This window comes from Chrysemys picta, chromosome 24 (genome assembly GCF_011386835.1).
Source record: "Chrysemys picta bellii isolate R12L10 chromosome 24, ASM1138683v2, whole genome shotgun sequence".
Lineage (NCBI taxonomy): Eukaryota > Metazoa > Chordata > Testudines > Emydidae > Chrysemys > Chrysemys picta.
In genome coordinates this window covers 9,515,309-9,524,674 of record NC_088814.1, presented here as the reverse complement: position 1 = coordinate 9,524,674, position 9,366 = coordinate 9,515,309, and the positions used below count along the sequence as shown (strand labels likewise).

At 41.0% G+C, this 9,366-nt stretch overlaps 1 protein-coding gene across 1 annotated transcript in view; it reads left to right on the top strand.

Annotated features, from left to right (window-relative positions):
- Nucleotides 1-555: 555 nt before the first annotated feature.
- The window catches only part of TANC2 (tetratricopeptide repeat, ankyrin repeat and coiled-coil containing 2), a 508,124-nt gene continuing 499,313 nt past the window's right edge, over nt 556-9,366 (top strand). Inside the window, 1 exon segment of the mRNA XM_065577500.1 lies at nt 556-859. The gene's annotated coding sequence lies outside the window, so the exon portion shown is untranslated.

Here is a 9,366-nt window from a genome sequence, read left to right as displayed (position 1 = left end):
CAAATCCAAGGGCAGCCTGGACGCATTTTGGACACCTCAGAATTTCAACAAGTTCATCAAGTATGTGAGATTTTGTATGGTTTCCCTGGCATCAATGCTTCCATCCCAGGATCACAACCACTCGCTTGTTGCCCTTAAACTTCAGGACACTTCATGTCAGGGTACTCCCAAACCACAGGAAGTTTCTCAGATTAGTGGTAGGGGGCCATCATTATCGGTACACAGTACTTCCTTTTGGACTATCATCAGCACCTCACATATTCAAATCACAAAAATTCTAATTGACATGAATTGGCTTCTTCATTGATGGCCAAAGTGAGAATGAGCATGGTCACTGACACTACTCTCTTTTCCTAGAGATGATCTCTCAAGGTCTGGTTGATGCACATGGGTGAGCCAGTGATCTATTTTTTGGATGTTGAACTCTTGTCTCTAGGGCTACACCATTTTTCATGAGCCATAATTTTTCACGTAAGATAAAAACTGTGTGTGTGTGTTGTGACAGACCCAGACCAGTGGGGTACAGGAGTCTGGTAGAGGGCAAATATACTGGTCACTGGATGAGTAGTTTTCTGTTCCCTGAGTGACCAGAGCAGGGGCTGCACTAGAGTAATCAGGAACCTGCTAGAACCAGTTAAGGCAGGCAGGCTAATTAGGACACTTGGAGCCAATTAAGAAGAAGCTGCTAGAATCAATTAAGGCAGGCTAATCAGGGCACCTGGGTTTTAAAAGGAGCTCACTTCAGTTTGTGGTGTGTGTGTGAGGAGCTAGGAGCAAGAGGCGCAAGGAGCTGAGAGGGTGTGCTGCTGGAGGACTGAGGAGCACAAGTGTTATCAGACACCAGGAGGAAGGTCCTGTGGTGAGAATAAGGAAGATGTTTGGAGGAGGCCATGGGGAAGTAGCCCAGGGAGTTGTAGCGGTCATGCAGCTGTTACAGGAGGCATTATAGACAGCTGCAGTCCACAGGGCCCTGGGCTGGAACCCGGAGTAGAGGGCGGGCCCAGGTTCACCCCAAACCTCCCAATTGACCTGGACTGTGGGTTCTTCCAGAGGGGAAGGTCTCTGGGCTGTTCCCCAACCCACATGGTGAATCTCTGAGGCAAGAAAATCTGCCAATAAGTGCAGGACCCACCAAGATAGAGGAGGAACTTTGTCACAGTGTGTTTGTATTTATATAGAGATGTGTTAAGGCTGCTTCCCCACTCTGACCTTTAGGGTACAAATGTGGGGGCCTGCATGAAACTTTTGAGCTTAACTACCAGCTTAGATCTGGTCCGCTGCCACCACTCCCAAAGTGCTAATTCCCTTCCCTGGGTAGCCTTGAGAGACTCTTCACCAATTCCCTGGTGAATACAGATTCAAACCCCTTGGATCTTAAAACAAGGAAAAATCAATCAGGTTCTTAAAAATAAGGCTTTTAATTAAAGAAAAAGGTAAAAATCATCTTTTTAAAATCAGGATGGAAAATAACTTTACAGGGTAATTAAACTTAGAGTCCAGAGGAATCCCCTCTAGCCTTAGGTTTAAAGTTACAGCAAACAGAGATAAACACTCTAGTAAAAAGGTACATTTACAAGTTGAGAAAACAAAGATAAAAACTAACACGCCTTGTCTGGCTGTTTACTTACAAGTTGGAAATATGAGAGACTTGTTCAGAAAGATTTGGAGAACCTGAATTGATGTCTGGTCACTCTCAGTCCCAAGAGCGAACAACCCCCAAAACAAAGAGCACAAACAAAAGCCTTCCCCCCACCAAGATTTAAAAGTATCTTGTCCCCTTATTGGTCCTTTGGGTCAGGTGTCAGCCAGGTTACCTGAGCTTCTTAACCCTTTACAGGGAAAAGGATTTTGGAGTCTCTGGCCAGGAGGGATTTTATAGTACTGTACACAGGAGGGCTGTTACCCTTCCCTTTATAGTTATGACAAGATGAAAGTGCGTTTTTTTGAAATTGCACATTTGAATGAACCATTGAAGTCCATTTCCCCCTCCTTTCATTGGAAATACTTCTTCATAACTTTTTTTTTGGGGGGGGGGGGGGGAGAAAATTCTATGGGCCCTTGGAGGAATCACTCATCTTGACATTTTTTTTGCTAGTGAGGGTGTTCAGTAATTAATTTTAAGTAGACTTGCAAGTAAAAGTAATATAATATTTTGTGAAGAAAAAGAAAGCTGCAGGATATGATGACTTTAATTATAATTTTAAAGTTCTTTTCTTTCCTTAATTTGGGGAGGGTTTTTTTTTTTTGGTGTTTTTATTTAGTAGTAGTACTTTGGGGAAGTGTGTGTCTGATTTCTTTTTTTCCTCTACTCAGCATAATGCAGTATGTGAAGAAGAATATATTAGATTCTTCAAAGAAAATAATACCAAGATACTTGAATTACATTGCTGCACTGTGGCTATGCTTAGACTATTCTAAGTGAGCTCTGGCCTCCACTACCAAAGGGGCCTGTGTGTGTATATCCACCTGGTAGCACAGTCGGTTCCAAACTAAGGCCCCACTCCTGAAATTTTCTCCGTGTGGTCAAACTCTTTTTTCCATGCAGATTATTGGGGCTCAAGGCCTTGCCTGCACTGGAAATTTTTTGTTTTGTTTGATATAAGCTAAGGCAGTGTTTCTCAAATGCGGCCACCATAGCCGCATGCAGCCTTTTCTTGTTGCCACAGCCTCCTAGATGATGATTGTGGGGGGAGGAGGGACAGCAGCAGTCCCTCCGTTGGGACCTCCAGCAGGGTTTGAGCCTTGTCCCCTCTGGGGAGACAAACACTGGAGGAGCAAGCAGCCAGTCAGTTCCTCACCTTCCCAGGAGTGGTGGAGTCAGGCTTCAGCCCTGTGGTGGCAAGCGGCAGGCTCCAACTGCAGGGCTTCAGGCTCCATCTCCAGGCACTGGGGTCTGTCTCAGGGCTTTGGGCTCTGTTCCCCAGCTGCACAGTGGTGGGCTCCAGCCCCTGTCCATGTGGCAGTGGGCTCTGGCCCCAGGCTCAGCCTTAGAGCATTGCCCCGGCCCCCGCTGCTTCCCCCAGGCCCCCATTCATTATCCCCTATCACCCTGGCCCTGCTGCCTCTCTATCCACCTCACCATTCAGGGCTTAATTGGTATCGTGGCATGCCAAGGCTGAGTAAGCCTGCTGTGAAAAGTGATATCTGTATGTTTGTTAATATCACTTTTCACAGCAGACTAAGGCTATGTCTACACTAGCACTTTTTTCGAACAGGGTGTGAACAAAACACCCCCGACCGACAAAAGTTTCACAGACAGAAGCGCTGGTGTGGACAGCGGTATGTTGGTGGGAGACGCGCTCCTGCCAACATAGCTACTGCCGCTCCTTGGTGTGGTTTAATTATGCTAGCAGGAGAACCTCTCCCGCCGGCATAGAGCAGCTACACAGGAGACCTTACAGCGGCACAGCTGCAGTGGTACGACTCTGCTGCTGTAAGGTCTGTAGTGTAGACATAGCCTTAGTAGCTAGCTGGGAGACTGTGAAAAGTAATATTAACATACAAGTATCACTTTTCACAGCAGCAACTTACTAGCCAGCAAGTCTTAAAAAAAAAAAAAAAAAACAACCCAACAAAGACAAGAATGTGCAAAGCACCTTATTTGTGTTTCTAGTCTGTTTAGGTCCAGTAAAAAATAGAAACAACTGTACATTATTTTTATTATTGCAAAAAATCCTACATAAATAAATTACAATGATTTGGAAATGTATATGTGCATATTTATTTGTTTTTCCTAAAGTTAATTAAGTATTTTAGGAAAAATTGTCAGAGCAGCCATCAGCAAGAGTTGGTGGTCACACTCTGAGGCCACCAAAAAATTTGTTGCGAGACCCCTTGGGCTAAGGTGTGAATTTAAACTAGTCTTATACTGGACTAAGAATGTCACCAGGGAGTTATACAGAAATAATTATGTGGATATAACTGGTAAAAATTTTCCATGTAGACAAGGCTTAAGTTTGCTTCCTCTTTTGAAGAAACAATATATTGGTGTAAGGGACTGTGATAACTGGTTTTACTAACAGATCTCATATGGTTATGCAGTTTTTTTTCAGTGATAGCTTAATGTAAATGTTTTAATGTGTAATACTACATTACTGTATTAAAGTGGTTATGAGATGCAATCTGAAAGTGCTTTAACCATATTTAATGGATGGTGTTGAGTAAGTATGAGAATACATTTCCCCCTTCTGATGATTAGGCATTTTAAATGTAACAAGAATTGTATTAGATTTAGGTAGAAGTCAAAAACTGGCAGAAAGGGGAACAAATGTCAGATGATAGTGAGTAAAGAGAAGAGCTAAAATTTAAAAGTAGAAGATCCATGGAAATATCCTTGCAGATAAAATTGGAGATACTCAATAATGGAATGAAGAGGGAGATGGGCAGGGTTTCAGTGTTCATGTTAGGCTAAAGTGAACAGAGAATTTAAGATGAGATTGAAAAGTGGCATGGTATCTCAAAAGAAAAAGTAGAAACTTGGCACAGATGGGCCTTTATGAGCAACTCCTGAGATAAGAAAGGCCAAGGCTGGAGGAGCAGAGTGAGAAGGTAGATAGAAGGGCAATGAAAGGGGGCAGAGTAAACTTATGTAGAGCTCTGAAAACAAGAGTTGGGTTTTTTGTTTTTTTTTAAATTGGATTTGGAGACTTATGGAGAGCCATTGAAGCAGTCAAAGAATTTGGGCTGCTGTCTTCTACCTACCCGGACTAAGAAGATTTTCTTGGAAAAACAGAACCAGAAATGGGGCCTGGCTTTTGTTTAGTGACCAGAAAATGTTTTGATATGCTGTGAATTGGAAAAACCCTCAGGCTTTAGAATATTAGCATATATCTGAATCATGCCTTGTAACATGGTAGCATGGTTCAGATTGTAAAACAATGTGACTGATTTTTTTTTTTAAATAGAGAAGAAGGGGTAGAGAGGGAGTTGTTCATAATTGTTTGTTTAATATTCTGTCAGCAAACTTGTTGAGATACAACATTTCAGAATTTAGAAGTCTCATACCATTAATTAAAGTGCAGAATCTACAAGTATAATTAGAAAGAGGATTATAGACATTTAAGGAATAAAAGCATTTTAGCAATGTGCAGATTTTATTGACAGCTCACTAAGAGCTGCTGCATTCACATAAAGATTTGTAATGTAATTATGAGTGGATGGAAGTTCACTGTTTAGAGACTCACTGCAGAGAACATTCATGAACTACACTCTGAATACAGATGAAATATCATCAAGCAAATTATGGGTCATCAACACTCATTATGTATGAAGTATAAACTATAGATTAACTAGTACTGTAAAATACAAAACTGAAAATGTGTTATTGCATTATGAGGTGTTAAGTAGACCAATGATAGTAAGCTGCTGAAATATTTTAAAAGAAATATCTTTAGTTATCCAAAAAATGGTATAAATTGTTAAGCTTTTCAGTTATCAAATTGTGAAGCATCCACCACCTTAAAGAAGAAAGCTGTCTTCCCTCTATCTTATAGCTATTTTTAAGGTACCTCCTATTGCCTTACTGTCTAAGTGGTGGCAAACAGTTATGAAGAAGACATAAAGAGGCTTAAAAGGTGCTTGCTTTCTTGGGATTGTGGATTTTTTATGGAGGTGATTGATAAGGAAAGCCTTTCTTGGTCTGAACCTGGTTAGATCTGGGTGCAATCTGGTCTCCTTCAATTACAGGTGTTTGTTTCAAATGCTTTGACCACAGCATTTGAAAGTCTTAACCCGGATTTCTCCAGTAGTATCATTCCTGTGGAGAGCAAATGTCTTGGAGGGTCGTGAATGACCAGACAATTTGGGAGATATTTCAAGAAAAATATTATTGTATATTGCTATTTTAGCTATAGTACATAAATTCTCTTAAATTGTTTTGGAAATATAAGTTGTTACTTTAACATTTAACTACAATAACAAAATACTGCATTTTAAAATGGCCAAACTGACTATTTCATATAATTTATATACAAACATTTCCCCCCAGTATTATTGGTGATCATTTATTTTAAAAAAATCAACGAGGAGTCCGGTGGCACCTTAAAGACTAACAAATTTATTTGGGCATAAACTTTTGTGGGTAAAAACCCCACTTTTTCAGATGCATGGCCAGAAGTGGGGTTTTTACCCACAAAAGTTTATGCCAAAATAAATCTGTTAGTCTTTAAGGTGCCACCGGACTCTTTGTTGATTTTGTGGACACAGACTAACACGGCTACCCCTCTGATTTATTTTTAAGTTATGGAATCTGTCTCCTAGTAATCATAGAAGTCAGGAACTAGAAGCACTGGCTGGAGACAAGCAGCGTATGGTTTGAAACTATGCAAAGTTCCCCCCATAGCTCTATTTACGAACCTGACTGCATACTGATCTGTAGCACTTACTATTATTATAGCCCTCTGTTTAACACTGCCAAACTGTACAGTGGTTTTGAGATGCAGATAAAACTAAGAACATAAGATGACACTATCAAACTCAGTTTTTCTGTTATTTGCTGCCAGTCATCAATATATTTTTCATGAAGTGCAGCTTTCTCTATATTGCCTAGAAGTTACTCAAACCTTCCAGACAAATAAAGTTCAGTAAAGAATTAGAGCTTGTTGATTTTCTGTATTCTTCACTTGTATTCATGCAGACTAATAATACTCTATTATGAATATATGTTGCAGGTGTTTTTTTGGTTTTTGTTTTAAATCAACCCTCTAATAGAATAAAATATGCCACTCAAGGGGCTTGCTGTAAAATAAAGGTAACCAAATGTAGTCGGTTTTTCTTTATGAAAAGCTGGTTTGAGAACCTCTTCTCTTCTTTCCCAGAAAATTAGAGAGAACTGTTGTTAATGTTAAATTGATTCTGCATATAATGTTTTAGTTCAGACTAAGTGTGCCAAGAGAACCAAAACCCACATACTGTTTCTGTTTCCCTGAGTTAAGAGATCCCTGGATCATTACAACATGAATTATACATTAAAATTACTACAAATATTGCTACTTTTTATGACATTCAGTAATACATAGCACTGTCTAAGAAGACGGTATAGCACAGTGTGTGTTTTTTTTCAAACTATTACCAAATATATTTTTTTAAATTATTTTTGGTGAAAGGTTTTAGATTGGAAAGATCTGGCCAGTGGAGTGTCCTCTTTTTTTTTATTTTTTAAATATGGTAACCCTACTTAAATACTTTTTAAAAATGCAAGGGAAGAATCATAGTTACATCAAAGCCAGACTATATCAGCTAATTGCGCTCGCCTTAGAGCTGCTTTGCATCACAAAAAAAAAAAAAAATCAAAGCCAATGAGATGTACTGGTCCATCTGGCCGTTAATTTGCAGTAGTTTTAGGCTTGGTTTATTCTATCAGTTTGTCCCTATAACGAAGTCATTCAGGGATGTGGAAAATCCACACTTCCAAGTGATACATTTATCCCAACCCAGGGAGGTGGAGTACCTACACCAACAGAAGGTGGTCTTCCGTCAGAATAGGTAGTGTCTTCACTAAGTACTGCAGCACTGTAAGTGTAGACCACCCCTTAGGGCAGTGGTTCTCAAACTTTTTTTTCCACAGACCACTTGAAAATTGCTGAGGATCTCGGTGGACCACTTAATGATCTTTCCAAATGTTGTTTGTACCGTTAGCTAACTATTGTAAAGCCCTTTGGATAAAGCACTATATAAAAAAACCTTAATAGTAATAAAAGTTCTTTTTGTTCTACAAATAAAAGCACACAACTCATTTTAATATCAGTAGTCTTACCTTTATAATGCAATGGATGTGCCCTCTCTCCCACGCCATGGCAGCCCCCGAGCTTGGGCTGGGAAGAAGGGGGGGGGGGTCTCCCTCTCTCCCCCACCGCAGCAGCCTCCGAGCTGGGGATGGGAAGGAGAGGGGTCTCTCTCCCACCACAGCAGCCACAGAGTTAAAGCTGGGACAGAGGGCCATATCTCCTCAGCAGCCACAGCCCTGGAGCTGTGGAAAGTTGCCTCTTTCTCTGGTCACCACAGCCATGCACATCTGAAATTCCGCCCACCCCCTCTTCTCACCCCACTGCCCCCTCCCACCTACCCTTCTATTCCCTCCAAGGCCAGCATCTCACCTTCTCCAGGGTCCAGGCACCTAATTAATGGAGCCACACCTGCGTGGCTCCCCTAATTAGGTGGGTGGCCTTTCATTCTATTGTGTGTGGCTGCCCAGGCTAGCATCTTAGAGGGAACTATCTGTGGACCAGCTGAATGGAACTCGCGGACCACTGGTGGTCCATGGACCACAGTTTAAGAACCTCTGCCTTAGGGTTTGTCATTACTGATACAAAGGTGGGTTTTTTACAGTGAGATAATTAACATGCAATAGTTTCCTCACTTGGAAATCCTAAATGGAGAGAAGGCGCTTGTAGGTTTTACTGTGAAGGCAGTGAGGTGAGGTCAGCATTCTATCTTCTGTGCATGACTGACCCCACTTAGTTGTCTTGCTGTAAATATAAAGTGCCTTATCTCCACTGTTTTTGCAGAGAGCCATCTAATGAGCAGTAAATATGCAGCTTTTTTATCAATGAAGATGCAGTGGTACTGGTTTAGAGGACCGTGTTAATGAGGCTGGTGGTATGTGAAGGGGGCAGGGAGCACTCAGCCTCTGAGTCCCAGTGTGTCTGTGCTTTGAGCTCCCCCAGCACTACTGCCTCAGTTCCCCTGGCAGTGTTGCCTCAATGCACAGTGAACCAGGGAAGCAGTGACTTGGCAAGCCTTTCAAGTGCTGATGCACAAGCTGGCATGTAGCCACAGACTCTTTAACGAGTAATGACAGTGGAGACGACTAATCTAACAATGAGAATACTTGACATGCGCCCAGTCTCCCTCATACTGCTGAGTAATTTCAACCAATAGAATTATTGCATGAAAATTAGCTTTAGAGAAAGGATGGTGTTTGGTTGAGTAACTCTGATGTCACAATAGCCCCCACTTAATTTACCATTACTGTGGACCTAAACCTGACTGTTCCTGATATAAGCATAAATTAGATACAATTTTAATAACTTAGCTTAATTATAACTTCATTTCTTCAAATATAGCATATGCACAAGATTTCAGTTAATTTTATTTTCACTGAAAGTTTGGAGTGTCTGCATTATTCCATTATTAAGATGATTCAGGACAAATAAAAGATGGACACAGAAGGCTAATTTCTTAAAGGACATAGTTTTATTTAATTTTAATGGATAAATTGATCAAATGATTTACTTGTAAAGCCTCAGAAAATGTGTTCTGTATTCTGAGATAAGTGCTGTTAATTAGGAGTGGATGTGCTGTATTTTTTATAGTGTTACTTCCCTCTTCCCCTGGGGAAAGGCTAGGGACCCTGAGTGGCAGGTGGAT